Source organism: Gymnodraco acuticeps, unplaced genomic scaffold, assembly GCF_902827175.1.
Source record: "Gymnodraco acuticeps unplaced genomic scaffold, fGymAcu1.1, whole genome shotgun sequence".
Lineage (NCBI taxonomy): Eukaryota > Metazoa > Chordata > Actinopteri > Perciformes > Bathydraconidae > Gymnodraco > Gymnodraco acuticeps.
In genome coordinates, this window is record NW_022990224.1 from 639,098 (window position 1) to 663,690 (window position 24,593).

The window sequence follows — 24,593 nt, forward strand, 5'->3', positions numbered from 1 at the left end:
CAGCTCCTCCTCCCCACAGACAGAGAGCTCTCATCAGCAGAGACCCTGACTCATCCCCAGTCTGCTCCCAATTACCCCGCTGGCTCCACAGACCAGTGTCCGTGCCAACACATCCCACTGCCGGCTTTTAACCAGCTCTCACTTCGGTCTACACCACCACATCCAATAGTGCTTCTGTGAAATGCAAACATTTGGTATTTCAGCTTCAGCAACATCTAGGGATTAAGTGATGCTAAATGGCTTATTTGAAAATGTGTTGCTACTTACTGCGCTGTCATATTATATTCCATATATCGATGATGTTTTAAACCGTGTAAGCACAGGCTAAAGGGATGGAGGACGTCAATCAGTAAGTAGCTCAAACAAACTAACACTTTTGATCCCAAATCCCCCCAAAACAACTATTGGATGGAGAGTTATGAACATTTCTACGGATATTTGTTCTCTATTCAATGCTTTAGTGACTGGTTGGTCCAATGGTGAAAAAACCTTATTGCCTTTCTAGTCGTCCGGTCAAGCATTACTACACGACATGTCAACATTCACATGATTTATTCTAACAACTTTGATGATCCCCGACTATTCCTATAGTGCCATCATGAAGTTGTAATTTTTGGTTTTGAGTGTAATGTCTGGAAACTATTAGATGAATAGCTCTTCATTTCCAAATAAGAATTATAAGCATGCTTACACACTAAATGACAATGTTGAAGATATTTACCGGTCAAAATTGAGTAGAAGAATTAACCCTGATTCAAGAAAGACTGCTATCCCTTTAATTTGTTCTGTATTCTGCTCCCTTCCTTCCAAAGACAAATTAGCGCACACCACTGGCTCATCTGGCAGCACGAAACAAGACCTTGGTGTAAATGCACCTGCGGTTGGAGCACTGTGCCGCAAGCATAAATCAACACTGACAGAGTAAGTAAGGCCATTGACGGTAAAACTTGCCAAACAAAAGAAGCCATGGAGCTCTTCCTGGCATTGAGCCTCGCTGCTTGGCAGACTGTGATTAATTTCAATGTATGAGGTAATTCATAAACAACCCCAGGTAATATGCCAGGTGACACACACACACACACACACACACACCTTCTGTCGTCTGCAGCCAAAGCTGTATTTTGTTTCATTGTGCCGTTTAACACAGGAGACAGACATGGCATGTCGTACACCTCAGACAATACCTGTCTCTGCTGCTAACAACTCCCAAAGGGCCTGGGTTTTACACTTGAGGAAGTGTCATTGAATACACCATCATTCACAGGGGAAAAAAGGCTCCCAACAGCGAGCAGTATTTACAGCATCTGATATTACATTGTGCTGAAAGACAATGTGGGATTTTTGAGCCTAATGATTAAACCTTTTCTCTGTAAAACAGGCTCAGCCACAGTTTGTGTGCAGCATTGAGTGGACCTACAGATCCTTTCAACAATAACCTGCCTTCTTCAGCACACTAACATTATTCTCTGGGCCCCGGGTCAGATTTCTCCTCCAAGCCACAGTCTCTGAGCTGAGCTCCAAGCCCAAATCCTCTCCTCTCTTCCTCCTTCCTGTTTCCCCCCCTTCACTTTTAAGGGTTCCGCATGAAAATTCCCAGCAGAGCTCCCCCGTCCCATCCCTGCTCCCCTGCTCCTCTGCATGCCTGCACAGAAACACATTTTTATAATTCACCCGCCAATCCCCGGGGGAGCCAAGCAAGGCGAGAGCTTGGGAAAGTGCTCTTCCGGAGTGTAAACTCCAGAGTCAGAGCCGACGTCTTTGACCTCCACACACCCTGTGACCGACAACTGAGGCTGAGCCAAGAGCGCCAGTGGACAAAAAAAGTGAGTGAAATGGAGAGGGGTGTTTAGCACCGCTACAGCAAGTCAAACTAAACTGATCCAAAGGTGTGCATTTCCAATCTCCTCAGGACAAGTTGTACTCTACACATGGCAAATATACTCTGTAGTTTAAATGTATGTAGTACGCAAGGACTAAATCAGAGCAACTTCAACATGCTTGTTGGTTTGTTATTTTGGCTTTCTTTAATTGTATCTCCATATCATGAATGTTGCAGTTGTTGTACTTTCACTAGGTGTTCATTTCATTAACAGTGTACATTTAATAAAATGGTATTAGGAACGTGTACTAAGTTACCAGAGTACGGTATTTTACTTAGTCGGATCAGCCTAAACAAATATTTCAGAAAATGCAAAAAGTGAAGAAAATATAACAAAGAGAATATATAACATTTAGCTACATTTTTATCTGGGTAACGTTACTGAGCCTATTTATATCCAAACTACACATCTCTACAAAGCTAAAAAGGACTGATGTAGACTAACATCAATCAAAGCCAATACAACTTGAGGCTATACTGTACTGTAGGGATGATGAGATTATTACAACCCCCTTTACACCGGAGACAGACAAAGAGAAAACTACTACTTTCCCGGCTCTAGAGCTTAACAACACAGTGTTTAGATATGATTTGGTGTGATCAAAGCTCCTCCGTGTCTGCACTGTGTCTGCACTATCTACTCATTAAGTTGTTAGACTTGGATGAACCTCCAGACAATGTTTTAATTCTCATTATAGAGCGGATCCCTAAATTGACAGGTAAACAAAACTCTTCTCATTCTCAGTCATTGCTGCAAGCGAAATACGAAAAGAAGTAGAATGATGATTTAAAGGTCATTGCTCTTAGAGTTTTTCCATCTCAAATATTAAACACACGCAGTATATAACCAAACTAACAAAGCATGCAATAACCTTCAATAATCTTTCTTTTTCTTGGAATGCTCATTATAACATGGCAGCCGGAGCCTAAATCAACGAGCTGTGGAGCCACATTAGAGTTAGACTTTGAACCCAGATGGACGCATTCCTTTCCAGACAGCAGCTTTCCCCAAATACAAGTTCTTTTTCCAGGCTGGTGATGCCAAACGAATGGTAAATACATGTTCATGTCAGTAAATGTTCAAGCATCTGTCTGTGGGCATGTGTTTGTCTCCATATGTCTGTGCATTTTCTGCTCTATATTTCCACTTCTGTGTTTGAGTCTGTCTGTGCTGTGTGTGTGTTCTGTAGTTTGTGTGTGTGTTTGGGTTTGTGCAACTAACGCACGCTGCCAGTGGGCACGATCTGCAAAGCCAAGCCAAGATGGAAACCCGGGACTTCTGGATAGTCTTGATAAGCATTGGTTTTCTGTGATGATTTTATAACTGTAGCTGCTTCTGCCCCTGCGACTGAACTCTGCTAAATATCCATAATCGATACTGTACTCTGTGCAAACCACGCGGCAAGACACTGATTCTGCCTGCCGTGTCATAGATATTGTCCCAATTAGAGTCGCTGAAACACTTTTCTTTGAAGCCATGGTTAAATTACTTTTCAATACCAAAACAGACACTTAGCAGAGTGATACTTCCAGACAGAGAAACAAGTGAAAGGCTGTAAGACAAAGAGTGTGTGCATACATGTGTGTAAGGGTTAAGGGAGCGTCTAATGAAAAATGGCTGCCAACTGGATGAGTGCTTCCAGTATCAAGTGTGATGGTATGCATATGTACGTATGAGCGTTAGTATGACACTAATAAGGACAGGGTTATGGGTGTTTAAGATGGTATGCATTATCAATGTATCTGTATGTGTGATTGTGAGGAGGGGGGTTGGGGGTCTTTTTGATCATGACTTAATCCATGGCCATATACCAACATCACAGACAATGCGTCCCACACAATATCTTTGAAACAGGAGGAATTATTTCACCGTCACCACAGGACACATTCTTTCAGAGCGCGTCACCGTGGTGACAGCAGCAGCTCGGGGGCGGCAGGAGATTGGCCCGGTGGTGTCTTTAAGTTGCGGGCCACCCCCGCAGAGGGCCTGTCAAAAGCCAGTTCCTGTAAGAGGAGGGGTACACAGGCTGTAACCTCCTAAAGGCCTGCTGTCACTTCGCTGAGCAGAAAAGAATAGGGAAGACAGATGTCACTGGCTGCATCTGCTAACACACACTCACACACACAGACAAACAATCACACACACTCACACACATAAAAACAAACCATGCAACCCAGGACAGAAATCAAATAGAAAATGTAAACCGTGACAAATCAGAAATGTTATCATATTGTCAAATGACAACAGTCACATAAATGCAGACTTGTCAACATATAGGCTACGTATACACACTTATTAATGTACCCAAAAACACACACAAAAAGAGCACACACACACACACACGTATTGTACATTGAATGTAAATTAAGTCTGAATGTAAACAGGTATCAAATAGTTACCGCTCTTTCAAATGAAGGCCATAGAGACTGTGAAGCTAAACACTGTTTTCCTGGACGAGTTTGCACTCTAGTGACTCATACCAATCATCAAGACTTTTCTCCACTTCAGCTAATTCCAAGAAAGAAATAGAGAGCTGATTCAGTTGTGAGAGATGACAGACTGAGTCATGATGCTAAACATCTGGTGTTTTCAAGAGTTGTCCTTTTTCTTTTTTAAACATGCCTGCTAATAAGTAAAACACTTCTTGTGCTGCATGTGTTGATATGCCAGGTTGTGTTTATGCTAAAACAATCTTGAGTCCCAGAGAGGGAAAGGATAGATGGGCATTGGGTGAGAGTGCTATAAATATCATTCATGGTGAAAAGAGCAAAATATGCAATTTGAGAAAATGCCTTGAGAAGAAATAAGTGTGTGTCTGAGAAATGAATCACTCGATGAGGAGACTATGAGTGTTGATATTCTGAGTGGCGAACACAAAGTACACTATTTGTTCTACCACAGTGCACATTGTCTTGCACAGCAGTCATGCACAGTTAGCCTCAGAATGTAAACAACTGACCCAAACTGACAGACCTCTGTGTGTGTGTGTGTAAAAGTAACACTGGTACACACATACACACACAATGGCTCCAAACCAGAGCCCCTTTACAAGATTGCAGCCCACTCATTACTACCTTGCTGACTAGCAGACAGACTCTGTCTTTATCTCCAACTCTATAAATCTTCTCCTCACAGCGCCGGAGAGTCAGCCTGTCTCAATTCAATAAACTCCGAACGTTACCCCGTTAAGTAAATAAAACGCCAGGACAGACCGAAACAGGAGAGCAGAGGAATGTTGATTTGTGGCCGTAAAACTCCTACTGATGTGCTGAATCTGCTCATTTATGCCAATATGAAAAATAAAACGGAATCTAAGAGGCTGTGCTTTCGCCTAAATTCCTGACCTAAATCAAGGAGCACTTTAACTGATGTTACTATCAAGCAAATTAAATCAAATGTTCCAGTCCTGTTCTCGAGTTGTAATGATTGCTTAGCTGGCTGAACTAAAAGGCCTGAGGACGCCGCTGAGATGGATTATGTTGGCTGGTTGATAACCATCTCTTAAGGGTCATTGCTTATAGAGCAGACATTCCTGCTGCACTGTGCTATGACATGCAACAGAGCATCAGTTATCTCACATGGAGTGATATGGCTGAGTCACTACACACGGATACTGTAAATGGATCTGAAATAAACCACTGGTGGCACTGTAGAGCGATACCAGACGATGAAAACGGCCCTATATTGTTTGTATCTCGAGTCCAGCCATATTTATTAATGGGAAGGGTCAAGAAAAAGACTGCTAAAGTAATCCTTATTTCTTGCAGTTCCCTCTCTTGTAAGTTTCAAAATATTTGTATAGGATAGGAAAACATTCAATATCCTTGGTAGGCCATAAGAGTGCATTGTGCAGAAGCAAAATCATGTTTGTTTACTAGGAAAAGTCCACATGGTACATTTACCAAGGGATATATGTCAATATCCTTGTACATGTTTTTCTCTTTGAACATAGCAACTCATTTCAAGTTACAATCAAACAGCAAATCACCTGACTCACCATTTATATGTTTTGAAGGTGTCTTTATTAGGGATTGTTCATTGTTGTGGTCATTACAGCTGCTTCCTCTAAACACTTGGCAAACAGTGTGGCCAGTGTGTTTCATTCATTCATCTTTAAAAAAGACAGAATTTGCAGGTAGTGCTGTTTGTGTCTCTGTTACGCCTCTGTTGCTCTCACCTTATAATTATTGTTTCAGCATTTCTATATCCCAAACAAACTGTTGTTACTGAAAATTCAAAATACATCACTTCCTGTAGGCTACATCCGCACATTTACAAGCTCACAATGCAGAAGGTCAAATGAAAATGTTAAACCTGCCACTAACGTTGAAACACTCTCATATCTTAGACAGCCATTTAAGATTAATATTATTATTTCTAATTCCCAACTGGCATTACATTTGTCTGTTCAAAAACGTTAGGTAGAGATACAATGTAGAACTTTCAAACCAGCTGCACAGTTTCAATCCTGCCTGATCATGAATCTGCAAACAAACATGTTCAACTAATCCTGGAAAAGCTGACTTTATGGAGCCACCTGCACTCCCCTGTCCTCCCTGGGGAGCTCTCCACCCCTGCCTGCCTCCTCACAACAATACAGGCTCTGGGACTGAATGAAGAGGTGCCTTTGTTCACAGGGAAGAATGCTCATCTCACTTATCCTGTCCTCTTTGCTCTCTCTCAGAGCCGGTTTGGAATGTGACGGTCTTAGTGTGCACGCTAACTATCCTTTAAACGCTCACAAAACTATCTTCTACACTTTGTTTTCATTTAATAAGCAGATGAGGGCTGACAGCCGTTGAGTTAGCTTCAGATGTGTCAGTGAGGTACAGATGGGTCTCTTGTGGGCAGCAGTAATGGACCGGGTGCAGACAGTTTGAGACTGGCTACTTGAGCAACACTCAGGCATACTTTAACTGGAGCCAAAGCAATCCAGAATGAAACAAGGCTCAAATAAACACAGACAAAACCACATCCTGACATTTACCATCCATAATACTTGGACGTACATTTAGTTCATGGACACACAAGCATGATGACACATTCAAGGTCACACGCAAGCATGGACATGGAAGTTGATGCACAAGCATGAAGATGGATCCTAAAGCAGTGATTGTCAGACTGAGCCGATCACTGTGGCTGAGTTTATTCTATGCTTTAACTGATCAAAGAGTATATTGACTCAATCACTATGTGCTCAATCAATTGTATAGAAAGAAATACAACTTTACTGACTGTTATTGAGGAAACATTATTTTAAAAAAAGACATTCAAACACACATCACACACCGACACTCTTGCTCTGCACATTACCTTTCTGAGCTGGGTGAGCCCTGATGAAGTGCTCGTGGAGTAGTTTCTCATTTTGCGTAACCTGACCCCGCAGAAGGTAGCATCCACTTGCATGGTTCCTTTCCTTCCGAGTAGCTTTCCTTTATCCCCCTCTCTCACTTTGCAGAGCCCCTCTCTGTAGCTCCCACATAAACACACAGAGAGAAAGACTCAGAGTGCAGCTCCAAGCGCACAACAAATTTAAAAAAGCCACAAAAGTCAAGGGAAATCCCTCCTCCCGTCCAGCCTCCGGGGTTCAACTGTTTACAGCTTCTCCTCCACTCTCAGCTCTCACACTCACTCATTCGGACTCCTATCTCTGAATGACGCTGGCTCCTTCCCTTTCTCTCTCCCCTTCTCAAACTTTTCCCACCCCCCTCTCTTCCTCCCTCCCTCCTTCCTTCCTTCTCTCTCTCTCTCTCTCTCTCTCTCCTCCCTCTCCATTTTCCATCATCACCCCCCTCTCCACATTCACTCCCACCCACCTAAACCCCCCACCGCTGAACTAATCTGCAGCTGGCCGGCCGATTGGAGCCCTAGTTGCCGGGGAAAACAGAGTGTCCTGCTAAAAAAAAGAAAGAGGAATGGAGCAGGAAGGGGCAAAGCAGAACACAACTGAAGACATAAATAACAGCTTCCTTGGGGAACCAATTAAAGATGCCCAATCTCTTCCTCTCTCAATGAGGGGAACAAATGTTCATCTGTTTTATCTCTGGAAGACTTTGTGTACTGGTTCACATGTGCCATGCAACAGCAACAACAACAACAAATAGAAGTAGTGTAGCAGTGGTGTGTGCTGCGTGTGGTGAGAGTGAATGTTCTCACACATAAAGTGGTTTGGCAGTGTTTGGCTTGATTACCGCCGACCTCTGCTCAGACAAACCGAGGAGTTCAGCTCAACGTCGGCCCAGAGTAACTCAATGCCTCTGTGGAGAGAGAGGAGGGAAAGAAGTGAGAGAAAGAGCAGGAAACAGGCTGGACATGCATACTGATGACCAGTGTGATTAATAATTTACTTGTTCAACCCCACAGACCCTCTTTGGCGAGTCCATTAATACAAATGTACGTTTATGGTCAGTTTTCAAAGCATATTATAAACTTTGAATAAAAAATATATTATACTGATTTATAAAGACAGACTTTTCCTATTTGATGGTCATTCAAGTGACATTCTGGATTTTAATATATCGACAAATAACATTGTGATACAGAATCTTTGGTTAAGTAAGGGCACAATATTACATACTGTATGGAAATGAGAGATTTAACTGATTTGTTCATTTTATCGATCTGTCCATCCATCCATCCATCCATCCATCTTCTCCCGCTTATCCGTGGTCGGGTCGCGGGAGTAGCAGTTCCAGCAGAGAGCCCCAAACTTTCTTTTCCTGGCGACATCAACCAGCTCTGACTGGATCGATCTGTCCACCTAGAAAAAAAAAATTGCCAATTTTATTAACTGCGTATTATTTAATGTTATTTTTTATGCAGAAATACAAAATATCCCCAAGTTTCAGTGTGAGATAACCATGGTTTCTTTTGTTTGTATTTTGTGGCTGCAAATTGGATATGTCTGGATTTTGAATTGTTAGACGTAATTAAAACTTAGCATTTTAAAGTTGTGGTGTAGCTTTCCGTAGTTTAACAATGAATCATAGTGAAAAATATGATCCGTTTACTATGTGAATCCAAATACGCAAACTAAAGTACACAAGGAGTACAAAATCACCTCCCCTCCTGGCTCCCCCCCCTTCACCTCACAGCCCCTGTCCCACTTCTCCCCTGTGACCCCCATGCAACTGTCCGACTTCATGACTGGAATTAACTCCACCTGCACACTTGACCCAATGCCCTCCAAATTTGTTAAAGAGAGCCTCCCTGCCATCTCCCAACTCATCGCCACCATCATTAACTCCTCCCTCAGATCTGGATCAGTTCCCCCCTCTCTCAAACTGGCTGCTGTCACACCCATTCTCAAAAGACCTGGACTCACACCTGACATCATGTCCAACTTCCGGCCCATCTCAAATCTCCCCTTTCTGTCAAAAATACTTGAACGTGTCGTTGCCTCACAACTTAAAGCCCACCTCAGCTCCAATGATCTCTTTGAGCCATTTCAATCCGGTTTCCGATCAAAACACAGCACAGAAACAGCTCTTCTGAAAATCACAAACGACCTCCTCCTCTCCTCTGACTCCGGCAACCTGAACATCCTCATCCTCCTCTACCTCACCGCAGCATTCGACACCATCAACCACACCATCCTGCTGTCCCTCCTCGAATCATCACTCAACATCACTGACACTGCACTCTCCTGGCTGAAATCCTACCTCACAGACAGACATCAGTTTATCAACATCAACAACTGCACCTCCTCCACTGCTCCTTTGTCCCAAGGCGTCCCCCAGGGTTCGGTGCTTGGCCCCCTCCTCTTCATCCTCTACATGCTCCCCCTTGGCAAAATAATTAGTCGCCACAACCTTCAATTTCACTGCTACGCCGATGACATCCAACTTTATATCTCAACAAAAACCATCACCCCCACAACACACTCCACTCTCACCAACTGTCTCTCAGAAATAAAAGCATGGATGCAAACAAACTATCTCCAACTGAACAGTGCCAAATCAGACATCATCATCATCGGCCCCCCATCCCGTATCAAAGACATCCAGAATTTCAACTTCACCATTGACAGCCACACTCTATCTCCCCCCCTCACATCCGCAACCTCGGAGTCATCTTCGACAGTCAGCTCAAATTCAACCACCACATCAATCGCATCACCAGGACCGCCTTTTTCCACCTCAAAAACATTGCCTGTCTCCGCCCATCACTCTCCTCCTCTGCTGCTGAAACCCTGATTCATGCATTCATCACATCACGACTCGACTACTGCAATAGCATCCTCTACTACGGCATACCATCCAACCTCCTCAATAAACTCCAACATATCCAGAACTCTGCTGCCCACCTCCTCACCCACACCCGCTCCCGAGACCACATCACTCCCGTCCTCCAGAACCTCCACTGGCTCCCCGTCTGTCAAAGAATCAACTTCAAAGTCCTCCTCATTACTCACAAAGCCCTCAACAATCAGGCCCCCCCTCCTACCTCACAGACCTGCTGCACCACCACACCCCTTCCCGCTGCCTCCGCTCATCAGAAGCCAACCTCCTATCCATCCCCACCCACACCAATCACCGGACCTGGGGGGACAGAGCCTTCTCCGTCGCTGCCTTCTCCGTCGCTGCCCCCTCCCTCTGGAACTCACTCCCACAACCCATCAGAGACTGCACTGACCTCACCACCTTCAAAAAACTTACAAAAACTCACCTCTTCAATCTGGCTTTTAATGTGTGATTGTTTTTGGATTATTTGACTTTAACTTTAACTATATATTTATTTGTTGTTCCTTTATTTTATTTTATCTTCACTATATATGTAAAGCGTCTTTGAGCACCTGTAAAAGCGCTAACAAATTAAATCTATTATTATTATTAAAATAATCCCTCTAAACAGAAAAAGTATATTTCAAATTGCTGTACTGTAATTAGTTTCTTTCAAGGCAAGTTTATTTATATAGCACCTTTCAACACAAGGCAATTGAAAGTGCTTTATAAAAAATGAAAGACATTAAGAAAATGGCAAACACTAAAAGTAAAAGAACACTTGCACACAGCAGAGACAAATATGTGCATGAAAACTATAGGAGCACAAAAGACTGGGTATCAGAGTATTGTTTACTCTACAGATGTGCCATACAGCTCAATATCTCTATAGCAATGCACCCACATTCCTCTAGTCATCTCAGCCTTCATAAAGTGTCTAACAACATCACCTCTGCAGAGCAACCATTCTGCTGACCTCTGAGCCCAAACCCTGACCTCTCCTTTGAAATGCAAGGGAGATCTAAAAAAGCCTGGCTTGTCCATCAATAGCTTTGGGGGGGAACAGGGCGGGAGGTGGGGGCTGGTAACATCTGTTTGGCGTTTATCCCAACTTATTGTGTTGCAGAGTCCTCTATCAGGGCTACAGATGGGACCCTGGGAGTGCACCGGGCCCACTGTCCAGGGGACTCACACCGTGACTGGGAACATGGCGGGGACCAGTTCTCAGTCCCTGACGGAGCATGCTGGGCTGATTGCAAGATCTCTGGTTTAAGCAAGGAGGAAATGACAATGAAATCAAGCCCAGGGTGTGTTTTGTTCCCTACCTCCTCCTTTCCTTCATGACCTAAAAACAAAGGTTGCCAGCCATAACAATACTCAAAAAATAATACAGCGCTGAAGTCATCTTTCAGCAATTATGTTCAGGAAAACATGGAGTATCCTATCAGGAAGTGCCATGTATTGTCACTTCCATTAGTGCCAAGGCAACATGCTTTTAACTCTGCTCCTCAGTGGCATTAGCTCACAACTGACCTAACAGCTTTGTATACTTATATCATATACTGTACATGGTTGCTATAATTGTACAGCCTACTTGTGTCCTTATGGCCCATTTTCTTTATGTTATATGCTTGTGCATCTTTTAAAACTGAAACCATTGATCAAATAATAAAATTGTTAAGTATTCATTTCATTAATTGGTGCTTAAATGCTGCTTTTGTGTCTGTGTAATTGTCAGAGGAAACCAGCCATTAAAATGTCACATTTGGCTTTAAGAAATTGTAATGGCCAAGTAATTTATCAATGAATCAAGAAAATACTGGATAATAAAAACAAGACTTAGTTTTCCCAAGAATCCGTGTATCTCCGTCTAATTGTTTTCCTTTATTAAACACGTAAACGGAAGAGCGTCTGAGAGGCGTTTTTGCTTTTTACCTTACTAAATGGTCAAATGGTCCTTGGAGCGAGGGGCGGGGCGAAACTCACGGAAGTGATTTCAAAACAAAAGCACTCGTTTGCTAAAATCACACTTGTAATCACTGCAGTATCCTGCTGAAGGAATGGTGATTATTATAAACAAACAAGGTGAATTTAGCGATCACAACGAAAACGGCCAAGACACATATTGAGCCCAGAAAATTGATGTTATTAAGGGCTGTAAATATAATAAGCCTCTGTCTAAAATGGACAACATTGTTAGGAGATTTAAACTATACAGCGGTTCTGCACTGCGATCACTCCGCCACCTCTCGAGTTTGTTTTTTCAAATCAGCTGCTCTTCATTATTCCTGCTATATTTGACGAGTAATACAAATATTTTTTACCACAAGTTCTTAAGGAAACTGACACTTGGACTCGGTTCTAGTTTGACTTCTACCAGAAATAAAATGAAGTACTTTTACTGTGTACTTTGTGAGTAATCCTCTGTCAGTCCCCTCCATAGTACATAATGCATGTTTTTCTGCTATCTTTGATGAGTGATACAAATATAATTTTACCATTAGTTCTTAATGAAATTGATAATGTTTGACTTTGTATTAGCCTACTACTAACAATACATTGAAGTACTTTTACTGTGTATTTTTTGAGAAATACTCTGTCAAAGTCTCCTGCTGAGAACAAAATCAAGCCACTTCTGCTAAGTTTGATGAGGGAATTATTTTTTGTTGCCATTAGTTCTTCGTGAGATTGATCCTGTTGAAACTACCCCCACAAGTACTATGAAGTACTTACTGTGTACTTTTCCAACAATCCTCTGTTAATGTCCCCTCCTGAGAACCAGAATGCATGTTTCTCTACTATTTTGAATAAGCGTTAAAAAACCTTTCTTCATGAGACTGATATTGTTGGACAGAGTATTTTAAGAGGATATGGTAGACATGATATCAACAATATTTCCAGTCAGTACTCCGGCAGCAGCATTTTACACCTTGGAAAGTCTTTAGAGTCTGGCCTGGATAGCTGGTCTATCCTTCAGCACATTGACACACTCTGTCACTCTGGTTGGCTTCTTATGAAGCTGCTGTCTTTTAATATATAATTATTTCTCAGCCGCTAGTTCATTCCTCGCAGATTCTTCAGTCTCATCAGCCTCATCCTTCCATCAGTCCCAGTCAACGCCTCCAGCACACTTCCAGTGTCTGACTCCATATGATATTGTCCTGATGCTGTAAGGGGGATGCCCCATGATCACAACATGACCCTCTAGTCTAGAGTCTGAGCACCAAGGACCTCATATTATGTCTGTCATTAATGTTAAATCACCCATTATAACAATTTGCTTTCCTTTTTCTCTTCTCTTAACTGAATAGCCCTGTCTTTAAGTATAATACAATGTAAAGTCATTTTCCTGCACCATTTTAAGGTTTCAAAAACAGGCCTTTTTACTGTATGTGTTTGGAGAAATTACACAATCAATGGCCCAGAATTGTACTTTATAAACTCTGAATCTTGTGGTGCTTAAAAAAATACACACTGGCTAAGCCGGTCAGGATACATATATGCCTTTTTTGGAGCCCTTTTTGCAATATTTATTAAAATGTCACTAGTTATTTAAACAAACCACTATCTGAGGATAATACAAGCAACCATAAAACACCCTTTACTAGAGCCATGGAAGCCCATGAAGAATGTATCCTTTCAACTGCTGTAAGTTAGGGTACTCTGTGCAGAACATTTAAAATATTCTTCATTTGCAGTATTTTTTTAAAAAAGTGTTCAGAAAGACTGCATCAATTATATGCTATATATATATATATATATATATATATATATATATAATATCAATATTTTTATTAACAAACCAAAGTCAATTTAAATAGCGGCAAAAATGGGTTAATTGCCATCAGTGTGCGAACTATACCACGGTCTCCGGGGGAGCCGGGATTTTTTTTTTTTTGCGGGGGGTGGGTGGGTAAATGCTGATCCGTGCATTAATAGCAACAGCACAGACATAGGCCCATTATAAAGAGAAAATCTGTTGCACACGGGGTGGTGCCTATGGTCTACATCAGGGGTGCCCAACCTTTTTTGAACCGAGACCTACTTTTAAAATTGCCAGTCTGCCGAGATCTACCAGTCCAAATAGAGAGGCGTAGCCATTACTGACAGCCTACTACCAGGTAAATACACACTTCTACTTCGTATAAAACTGACCTTTGTACGATTAATACTTCATAAAATACTGCAGATCCTTTATCTTACCTCTTTCTAATCTACACACATACAAGTATTTAACTGAAGTTACACAACAGTGTTGTTGATACAGAGTTGGAGTTTATTCACACGTCACACTACAGTGGGTAATGTTTTCAAGAAACATTGAACAGTGCTGCCACATACTGTATGACACAGGGAAAAAAGAAAAGACTCTGAACCCTTTCTTTGCCATTATATAAAAATAGTGTTGCTACAAAAGTATAAATTAGGCTTACTAATAAGACAACTCAGATCTGAAGCTACACAGGAATCTGCTGCCAAAGTGCAATAAAAAAGACAAAATTAATAGAATCAAACCCTTTTTTTGTTGCATTTTAGTAGATTATAAAAATAAATGCCTTTTTAAAATAGGATGCAAGCAACACTAGTTTCTTAACCTGAATTGATAATAGACCATAATCAATTTAAGTTTGCATTCTTATACCATTTTGTACAATAATTATAATTAATAAGTTCAAACAAACTCAAACTTACAGCTGATTAATAACGGTATCTAACTTGAGTTTTTATCATATCAAAAACCTGTTGAAATGCTGCTGTTATTTTTATTACGCATCGGCAGCCTCCAGGAACGCTTCTTTCACAACTTCGCCGTCTTTGAAAGACTTGTGTTTCGCAAGAACGTGACTGACACGATAAGATGCTCTGGTAGCAGCCTTGCTCTTGTTGTTGGGCCTGGTGAAAATGGACTGCTGTGCATTTAGCTGTCCTTTCAGGCCCCTCCCCTTTTGGAGCGTAGGGCAGAATTAGGAGGGAATTCCGTCTCGTATCGTTTGTGCACTGTTTTGAAATGCCGCTCCTAAATTACCCTTCTTCGATAAAGCCACGCTCGCATTGCAGATGAGACAGATGGACTTTGAATTGGAATAGATACAAAAATAATCATCCTCCCACTCGGAGTGAAAATTATATATGTTTTGCTTCTGCCATAATTGCGGTCTTGTGTGTGTGCGTGTGCGGACTGTCACTCCTGTTGACACGGACAACGTTAGCGAACTAGTGCACTGCCCACTGCTCACCAGCCACGCCCCGACACATGGGGTCACGCCGGCCAATCACAAAGCTTTGATGCGTTCAAGTGCATTATTCTGGCACAGGAAGATTATGTTATAGGACATTAACGATAAAACAGAATATTGTTGTTCTATTTTTAGACACATCTCGCGATCGACTGGGAATCTCCCCGCGATCGACCGGTCGATTGCGATCGACTGGTTGGGCACCCCTGGTCTACATTTACATGAAACGTCCGATGGATCATGTTCATGTCAACAGATTTCCCGAGAATGTATGGGCTACGCAAACTTCAATCAACTTGATAATAAATAATCCATGGACCAACAATGTAACGTTTGACTGTTTAATTAAATCAACTTAAAATGACTCAAAAACAGGCTACATTGTTTCACATGGGCTATTCTTTCACACACACATACGGGTTTTGGGCAGAGGGCGACACTGTACTTCCGGTATCCGCCATTTCACACGAGGTGCAACCAGAATATCATAGTCTATTGCCTTAATCAATATAGTCAACTCTAAAATACCACATATATGCATTGGCATGATAATATTATTGTGACAAGTGGGGTATTCACCTGGTGTTTCCAGAAGATAGACGTAGATGCTGCCAAAATCGACCGAAGGCCACTTTCGAGAGTCGTTTTTCCATACATCTGCAGGCAGTCTGTAAGGGCAATCGGACAACCCACACAGCTCTAGTTTACGCTGGTAACGACCTAGAGCACACCCCTCAAGTCCAGAGATGTAATCCGAAGACATGCAGCGATTTATTCGGTCATTAATTCAGAAAAAAACCTAGTGCGCTCTGCCTGGCAACGTTAGTTAGCTGTTTATATTAGCACCTCCAGGATATTAGCACCTCCAGGAAAATGGCGTATTTATATATATATATTTATATGGCGCGCGTTGCATTGTGGGTAGCTCGTGACGTCACTGTGTGTGAAAGAATAGCCTATTATGGCTGTAGCATACACAGAGCCGAACACACGCGATAAGAGCAGCCAGCGGCACCAACCATGAACAATATTAATAATACAGCTATAGCACAACACAACCCTCTCACTGTCTGGAGAGACGCGACGCCACACACACACAACACAACGGCTCGTCTTCTTGTGTCTCTTCAGCCCCCAAGTTAACGTTAGCTGTCAAGTTAGCACTAGCACTGACGTTAGCTCCCTCCTCTCTCGGTTCTGTTGTAGCAGCAGTCACAACGTACGATGTGCTACCACCAGCTACATTCGGTTGGTCTTCTTGATCAGGTTGTTTGGCCGTCTTTTTAAAGAAATTGCCCAAGGTAAGTTGTTTTTTTCTTTTCGACATGTCAGCAGCAGCAACAATGCCTGGTAAACACGCAGTGCTAACTAAACGAGCTTGTGAGTGAGTGGCAGTCAGGGGAGGCAGGGGAGGCAGAGCCTCACCTGTCATACTCCAATGTAACGGAAAAACAACTAAAGAAAAACTAAATAGTAATAATAATAAAATGTCTCCACTGATCTGTGTTGTAACTTGTAAATGTGATTTATGTATGATTCCAATCGCTTTTTATAGTCAAAATCAGCAAATTTGCAGAGCTCCTCCGCTACAACTACGGGTAGCGATGAGAAGTGGCAGGGACGAGCTCTGCCTCACGTAAGCCCACAGTAACTGGCTGGAGCGCGGGCACTAATTTAACGCGGGCACTTATTTTGTGAGCGCGCTCAAGCCAGTTACTGTGTGGTGAGGTGAGGCACAGATGAGATCTGCCTCACCTCAGAATGCGTCACCCCACAGAAACTGGCTGGAAAGCGGGCCCTAAGCGCATGCCTGCACCATCTCACTGTATGTCACCAATGTAATGTTTGTAGATCCCTTTATTACATTTATCCTCGCTATCCATAGTCTCTAAATAACTTATTTCATGATATGATATTTAGGCTCGCTGGTCTCATCATACAACGGCAATGAAAAAAGCACCAGGGGAGGCAGCCATAACCTCTGCCGCACTGAAGGGGGCGCAAGGGAGCCCACAGGTTCTTGTTGCTACTGTTATTCTACGTAGAGACGGGGTAGACCATGGCGGTAGACGCGACGCAAACAACAAACTAGACTTTTGAAACTAGAGGAAGATAAGGAGGACTTTTACAAAAAAGTAATAGAGATTGTTGTCCAGAAGGATAGCATGGACTTCATCTTCAAGTCAAGGTAAGACCCCAATTGTAATGAAAATGGGATCATACTAAGAAAGAACAATCCAATATTTCGATTTTGGGTATCCTTTTGTTGAACGGTCTGTTTAAAATGAATCGAAGCATCAGACTAAAAAAGCTTTTGAAAATAACCGAATATGTCGATTATGGTCAAAATATGATATTTGTAAATCGGACCCTGAAAGAGTCAGTGCCTCACCAGCCATGAACCTCACCGCACGTCACTGGTGAGTGGGTACTAGTGGGTGGAGCTGCGGGCAGCGTGCAAGCAGGCGACACTTTTTTCATGAATCATAACCTCTAAATATAATTTTCAGGGTTCGTACGGGTGCTTGAAATCCTTGAAAATGCTTGAAATTTGACGTGGTGTTTTCAAGGTTGGGAAAGTGCTTGCATTGGTGCTTGAAATTGAGATAAAGTGCTTGAAAATGTAAATGCTTTACTTTTACAATAAATTGCTGTCTGACTGAATAGTTCGCTTTTTAGATTAAAATAAAAGAATTGCTTCGCTTCTACATAAAACAGCTCCGCTGCGGCCTTCCCGCGCTATGCGCGCGACCTGCAAGTGTTTGTGTTACGTGTGACCTAGGCATTCTGATGAGAGTGATAGATGACAGTGTGCCTGTGCCAGGAGGTTGCAGTTTCAACGAGCGTTGGCTAGCAGAAGACAAATACAAGCCATGGCTAAAACGAGGGTCAAGCCCACGAGTAGCCTCCTGCAAAGTTTGCAAAAATAACGATGCGAGAGTCTGCGCTGACGAGCCACATGAAAGGTACGCCGTAGTGGAGCATTTTAGATTAAGCTAACGTTGCATGTTACGTTTGTTTAAGCTAACGTTAGCGAGCTGAATAGCGAACTCGATGAGGGATAATAATAATTGCAGGGGACAATCATTTCAGAGGAGCGTACCAATAGGCGCATTCACACCGCAGTACTTTTCCCACAAAGGTTCATGAGAACTTAGTTCATGAGAACTCTTTTGTCGCGTTCACACCAAAAAGAGCCGGTACTAAAATTAGTTCATGAGAACCTTTTTACCCCCACGAAAGTCCCTTCTAGAGAGCAGGGACTTTCGAGCGGCTCTCTTGTGAGAAAAGAGCTATATTTCTTATTGGCTGGGCGGATTGCAAACCACGCCCCGTAAAACTCCCAAAAAGTGTTGTGAAGCCGCCATTTTATTATCCTCGCATTAGCATTATTAGCATTAGCCCAGCGCAGAAACGCAGAGAGACTAACTTATGGCAACACAAAATAAAACATGGGAGTGGTGGAGATGAGGAGGTGTCGGCGATCTGGCGATTTACTCAGAAGGCTTCAGTAGAAGCTGCTGGGAGTCCCAGCAGCTTCTACTGAAGCCAGTCCCCAACTCCGGGGACTTCCGGCCGGGGACTTTGGGCGGCAGTATACGCCGTGAAGTGGTTTGCGGCCTGCCAGTAAACCCAAAGCAGAAGAAGAAGAAGTGACGTCAGCGGCTTCATTTGCCTAATCCACCCCCAGGGATTTATTCCAGTGTGAACGTGATCTTTACTTAGTTCATGAGAACTAAAGAGTTCTCATGAACTAAGTTCTCATGAACCTTTGTGGGAAAAGTACTGTGGTGTGAATGCGCCCTATGTTATTCTTTCACACACAGTGACGTCACGAGCTACCCACAATGCAACACGCGCCATATAAATATATATAAATGCGCCATTTTCCTGGAGGTGCTAATATCCTGGAAGTGCAAATATAAACAGCTAGCTAACTAGCCAGGCAGAGCACAGTAGGTTTTTTTTCTGAATTAACGACCGAAGAAATCGCTGCATGTCTTCGGATTACATCTCTGGACTTGAGGGGTGTGCTTTAGGTCTTTACCAGCGTAAACTAGAGCTGTGTGGGTTGTTACAGACTGCCTGCAGATGTATGGAAAAACGACAGTGGCCTTCGTCGATTTTGGCTGCATCTACGTCTAATTTCTGGAAACACCAGGTGAATACCCCACTTGTCACAATAATATTATCATGCCATTGCATATATGTGGTATTTTAGAGTTGACTAGATATTGATTAAGGCAATAGACTATGATATTCAGTACAGGAAGTTTAGCAACACCTAGACGGTGTACGGCTGCTTGCACCTCGCGTAAAACGGCGCAGACCGGAAGTACGGTGTCGCGCTCGGCCCAATACCCGTATGTGTGTGTGAAAGAATGTGCGTTACAGTCGCCATCCTGTGGTGTTCAGAGGATGAAGCACTCACGGCATTTCGTGTTATAGTCACAAAATATAATCTATTGATTCGACAGAGTGATTTTGAAAGCAATGTATTTCTACTGGTAGTATGTTTCGTGCCTAAACCAAATGTGACTTGATCCATCGAAATCAGTCACATTGACCCGAAGACACATTTTTTTACATTTATACAAGTAAAACTACATTTTGCTTTAATCCCATGTAATTGTAGAATGAACACAGTCTTCCTTTGAAGATGTATAAGTCAGGTGTCTTGAGCAGTCAAAATTACCTAGTACAAATCATTGTACACATTTGTAAATATTATTTTCCACTTGTTACCATTGTGAGTCTATTTTTATGCAGCTCTGTGTGATTTTGTGGCTACAATTCAGGCTAATACGCTACCAGAGGTGGAATAAGTACTCAGATCTTGTACTTGAGTAAAAGTACAAGTACTCAGATGATCTTGTACTTGAGTAAAAGTAGAAGTACTCAGATCTTGTACTTGAGTAAAAGTACAAGTACTCAGATATTGTACTTCAGTAAAAGTAGAAGTACTCAGATCTTGTACTTGAGTAAAAGTAGAAGTACTCAGATCCTGTACTTAAGTAGAAGTACTCAGATCTTGTTCTTGAGTAGAAGTAGAAGTACTCAGGTCTTGTACTTGAGTAAAAGTAGAAGTACTCAGGTCTTGTACTTGATTACAAGTAGAAGTACTCAGATCTTGTACTTGAGTTAAAGTAGAAGTACTCAGATATTGTACTTGAGTTAAAGTAGAAGTACTCAGATCTTGTACTTGAGTAAAGTATTCTCATCAAAATATAGTGAAAGTAGCGACAGTAAAAGTAGTCGTTTTGCAGATTGGTCCATTTCAGAATAATATATATGATATGTTTTCTAATGATTGATCATGAAATTGTTCTCAAAGCTGGTGAAGGTGCAGCTAGTTTGAATGACTTTGTATACTGCAGGGTAGCTTGTGGATTTACTCCAGGTGGAACTACAGTCTGATTCAACACTTGATTAGATTTCACATCATTCATCCACATCTGTAAAGTAACTAAAGGTATTAAATACATGTAGTGGAGTAAAAGTACACCATTTACCTCTGACTTATGTTCATTGCCAACCTAAAAGTACCTCAAAAATAGTAATCAATAATGTATTGAAAAGTTATTTGGCTGATTGTTTTATATTGGCTCAGCCAGGTTATATGGGAGGCCTAGTCTACGTACAGATCACTAATTTTGAAATATTAAACTTAGTTTTCTTTTCTTTAATTTTTCATCCTCGTGTCTAATGCTATCACGAAACACACATTTGGTTGTTTATAGCATAAAGAACATCTGATTTAATGTGAGGTAGGGAAATAATCATTTGAGTATGTGTATATAAATATGTAATTTACAACAGCTGTAAGCTGCTTGAAAAGCTGGAAAATGCACCTTGAAAATGCTTAAAAAGTGCTTGAATTTGACTTTGGAAAAGTTGTAAGAACCCTGAATTTTATTTCACTTATTTTACACCTTTGAAAAAAAAAAACATGCCCAAAATGCAATTTATTTGGTCATCATATCAGTATTTTAGAGAGCTCCCCCCAAATTTCACAAACCATGTTCCCAGGGGAGCTCATGTCACCACTAGGGGAGCTATAGCTCCCCCTGCTCCCCTCCAGTTCACACCCTATTCATGACCAAAGTTGGAATTGAAATAAAAAAGGAAAGTGAAACTTATGCTCGTCACCCTCTCCCTCCATACATTAATACAAAAAATGATCCCGTATGATTGTATGTCTTAAAAATCAATACAAATGTATTTATTATAAACGTTAGTCTTTAACATCACTGTGTACATCACCATTCAAACATCTTTTAAAAGTTGAACAAAACCCACACAGCTCAGTGAAATGTTGACTTTATTTGATCATTTCAGTAAAAACTAACGTTCATATTTCTCTTTTTGATTATAATACTGATGAACGTTCAAAACAAAGCACTTTGGCAACTTACCACATACATTTTAAAAAGCTTAATAAGCACCGTAACTTTCATGATATAATTTCTCCGTCATAATCGATTGTTTCCGTGAACGGCCGACTGTTGTGTGACGTCAAATGCTGCGGCTGCAAGGCATTGTGGGGCAGCATTTTCTCCTCTCCTTTCGGTTAGGGAGGTCCAGTGGTTCCTAAGCTAAAGGAGGTTATAAAGGAAGTTTGAAACCTCCTTTCCTATCATTCTAGAGAATTCGAACGGCACTTATCATGGCTGCCACTAAGGGACTTCCGGGTCATTTCACTCCGTTAGGAAGGTTCCTAAGCTAAATGGACTATTCGACTGCAGCCCCCTTCTCACTTCGGTTAAATGGATTCCTTGCGTCCCTTACTTGCGTCGTTTCCCTGTGACTAGTCCCTCCCTCCAGGGAAGCATGGAGGGACGCAAGGAAACCACGAGAAGCAGGGAAATTAGTTTTAAGAGCAATGGGACGTCCTTTCCTCCGGAGCGTCACGTGAAGCGACGTCCGTTTGTGATGACGCCGCACAGCTGTTCGTCTGACAGCAGCCCTATCCCCGTTGTTTTCACAAACACCCCCGCCTCTGTTAGTACACATTTACTGACACAAACATTTGTATCATCTGTTGTAGACCCAAATAAATAAAATAAAATAAGAACTCATACTCAAAAAAGATAAACGCCATTCTTAAAATGTATAAACGAACAATAGTTTGATTAATATTGATTAGAGTGCACAATAGAAATAAAATAATTGAGAGAAGAAAAATAGATATGTTATCTATCAAAACCCAGTTAGATTAACATTCATTGGATTGCACACTTTGTTTGTGTGGATATGTAGCACATTAACATTGTAATAGCACTTAATGACTGACTGAATGGAACTGACAATAAATGAAAATGCAAAACGAAAAAAGCGATCATGAAAATGTTTCCCAAAAATGAATAAAATGATTTTTGACCACTTTGTTGTTCAGATATATCACATATTTGTAACTAAATGATACATGAATTGAAACAAAACACGGTATAAACTGAGGAGTCACTCCCGTGAGGTTCATGTGTTTTCTTCACTCCGCTGGGAAACTGCTCTCATGTCAAGAACAACAAGTCCTCCAACTCATACGGCCAAATGGGTCGATTGTTCAAGCCCTTATTACGACCTATAATTACGTTTTAAAGTTGTCGGCCTCTAGTGCTCCCGTTGAATGCAAACGTTACAGAGGGTCGTTTATTCACAAATAACCCTCTGTAAAATCCTAAATTGTAGGATAGTTTGGCCATTAAAACGCTTTTTGATTAGATTTCTAGCGAGAAGTATATATTGTACTTTTAGAATCCACGTCCAGTCGATATGTAGGATCTATAGTTTGATAGATATTACGAAGAGGATTTGAGGTTTCGCCAGGAGAACGTGTATATGCGGCAAGCTTCCATGTAAAGTTACGGGTTAAAAACAGTATTTCCGGTCTCGAGGTTTTCATAATAAAACCAATGATCAAATGATTTAACAGTGATATCTGCAGTCCTACTCATCCACTAAAAAACATCAGTTTATCCTAGTTAATTATACGACATTAATTGGTCTACATTTTGTACAATGCTTTTGTGTTTTTCCCATAGGTTTTTCTCTTTCGATTCTGAGAGACACATTTCTTTTTTCAGAGGTTTTGATAGGCTAAAATCACGCCGCAATGCACGTCGGGATATGGTGTTTATGTGATATGAAATCGGAAAACATTTTTTAAAAATAAAATAATACTTTATTCCAAGTGTTCTTGCTTTTCTCTTTGGAAGTCATCACATAACGGCATTGTAATACACGGTTCGGCTGCATTAAATATTACACATCTGCCGTAGATATTTATTTATAGAGCCCTGATGAGAAGACTTCTGGACAAACTGGAAGAAATGCCGCCAAAACTGAATACGTGACGTGGACCATAAATATATCAACAATTAAACAACATCTGCATTTATTTTCACACAATACGTCACCTTGCAGTATCAACACTAATTCGGCTGACTTTTATATTTGTTCCAATTAGTAGATAGTCTGTATTTACACCATAACGGTGCACAGCTGATAGAAAGGGACTTTTTTGTAGTTTTTAAAGATATTACTGATTTTCTGAACTACCTTTCCAACTCCTCATGCAGTTGACTGTTACAGGTCTATACAGGTTCATGTAAAAATGCATAAGCTTCAAATCGAGAGACTGAAACTGTATTTTCCTTTACCGTTCTGTTTTAATTTCACAATAAAGTGAATAGTCATATTATGTTTGATATTATGTTTTATTAACTAGACCACTGGTTTTTTAAACCGCACCGCCTAGTGGTTAAAGCACGTTATTGAATTTTGTTGTTGAATAAGTTATATTTGATAAACATTTAAATATTAAGAGTAGCCTACATACAAAATAGGGGTCAATGATAGAAATATAGAATAGAAAATATCAAGAAGATACTGTAGTGATCTCTACAATAAAACAGTTTAGTGCAGGACGTCCAAAGATATTAACAGGAGGATGTGCAAAACAGACAAACTGATAAGGCTGAATTTTAATCAGGTGTAACTCAAGTCTGATTTAAGGGTTGTTTATATTTCACATCATTAATCAGAATCTGCAAAGTAAACAAAAATAAATGTAGTAGAGTAAAAATACCAGGTTAACCTCTGAATTGTAGTGGAGTAGAACAAAGTAGTACATGCTGCTGTAACAAAAACATTTCCCAACTTGGGATCAATAAAGTATCTTATCTTATCTTAAGATGATCGATGGCTTCTGCCATATTTGCTAAATGTGCATCTGAACCTTGACAAGTGCATGT

The 24,593-nt window shown here is 41.3% G+C and overlaps 1 protein-coding gene across 1 annotated transcript in view; it reads right to left on the reverse strand.

The window, feature by feature from the left end:
- si:dkey-82f1.1 (DENN domain-containing protein 2A) overlaps positions 1–7,553 on the reverse strand; it is a 40,432-nt gene extending 32,879 nt beyond the window's left edge. Inside the window, exon 1 of the mRNA XM_034218700.1 lies at positions 7,194–7,553. The gene's annotated coding sequence lies outside the window, so the exon portion shown is untranslated. The remainder of the gene's footprint in view (positions 1–7,193) is intronic.
- Positions 7,554–24,593: the final 17,040 nt, after the last annotated feature.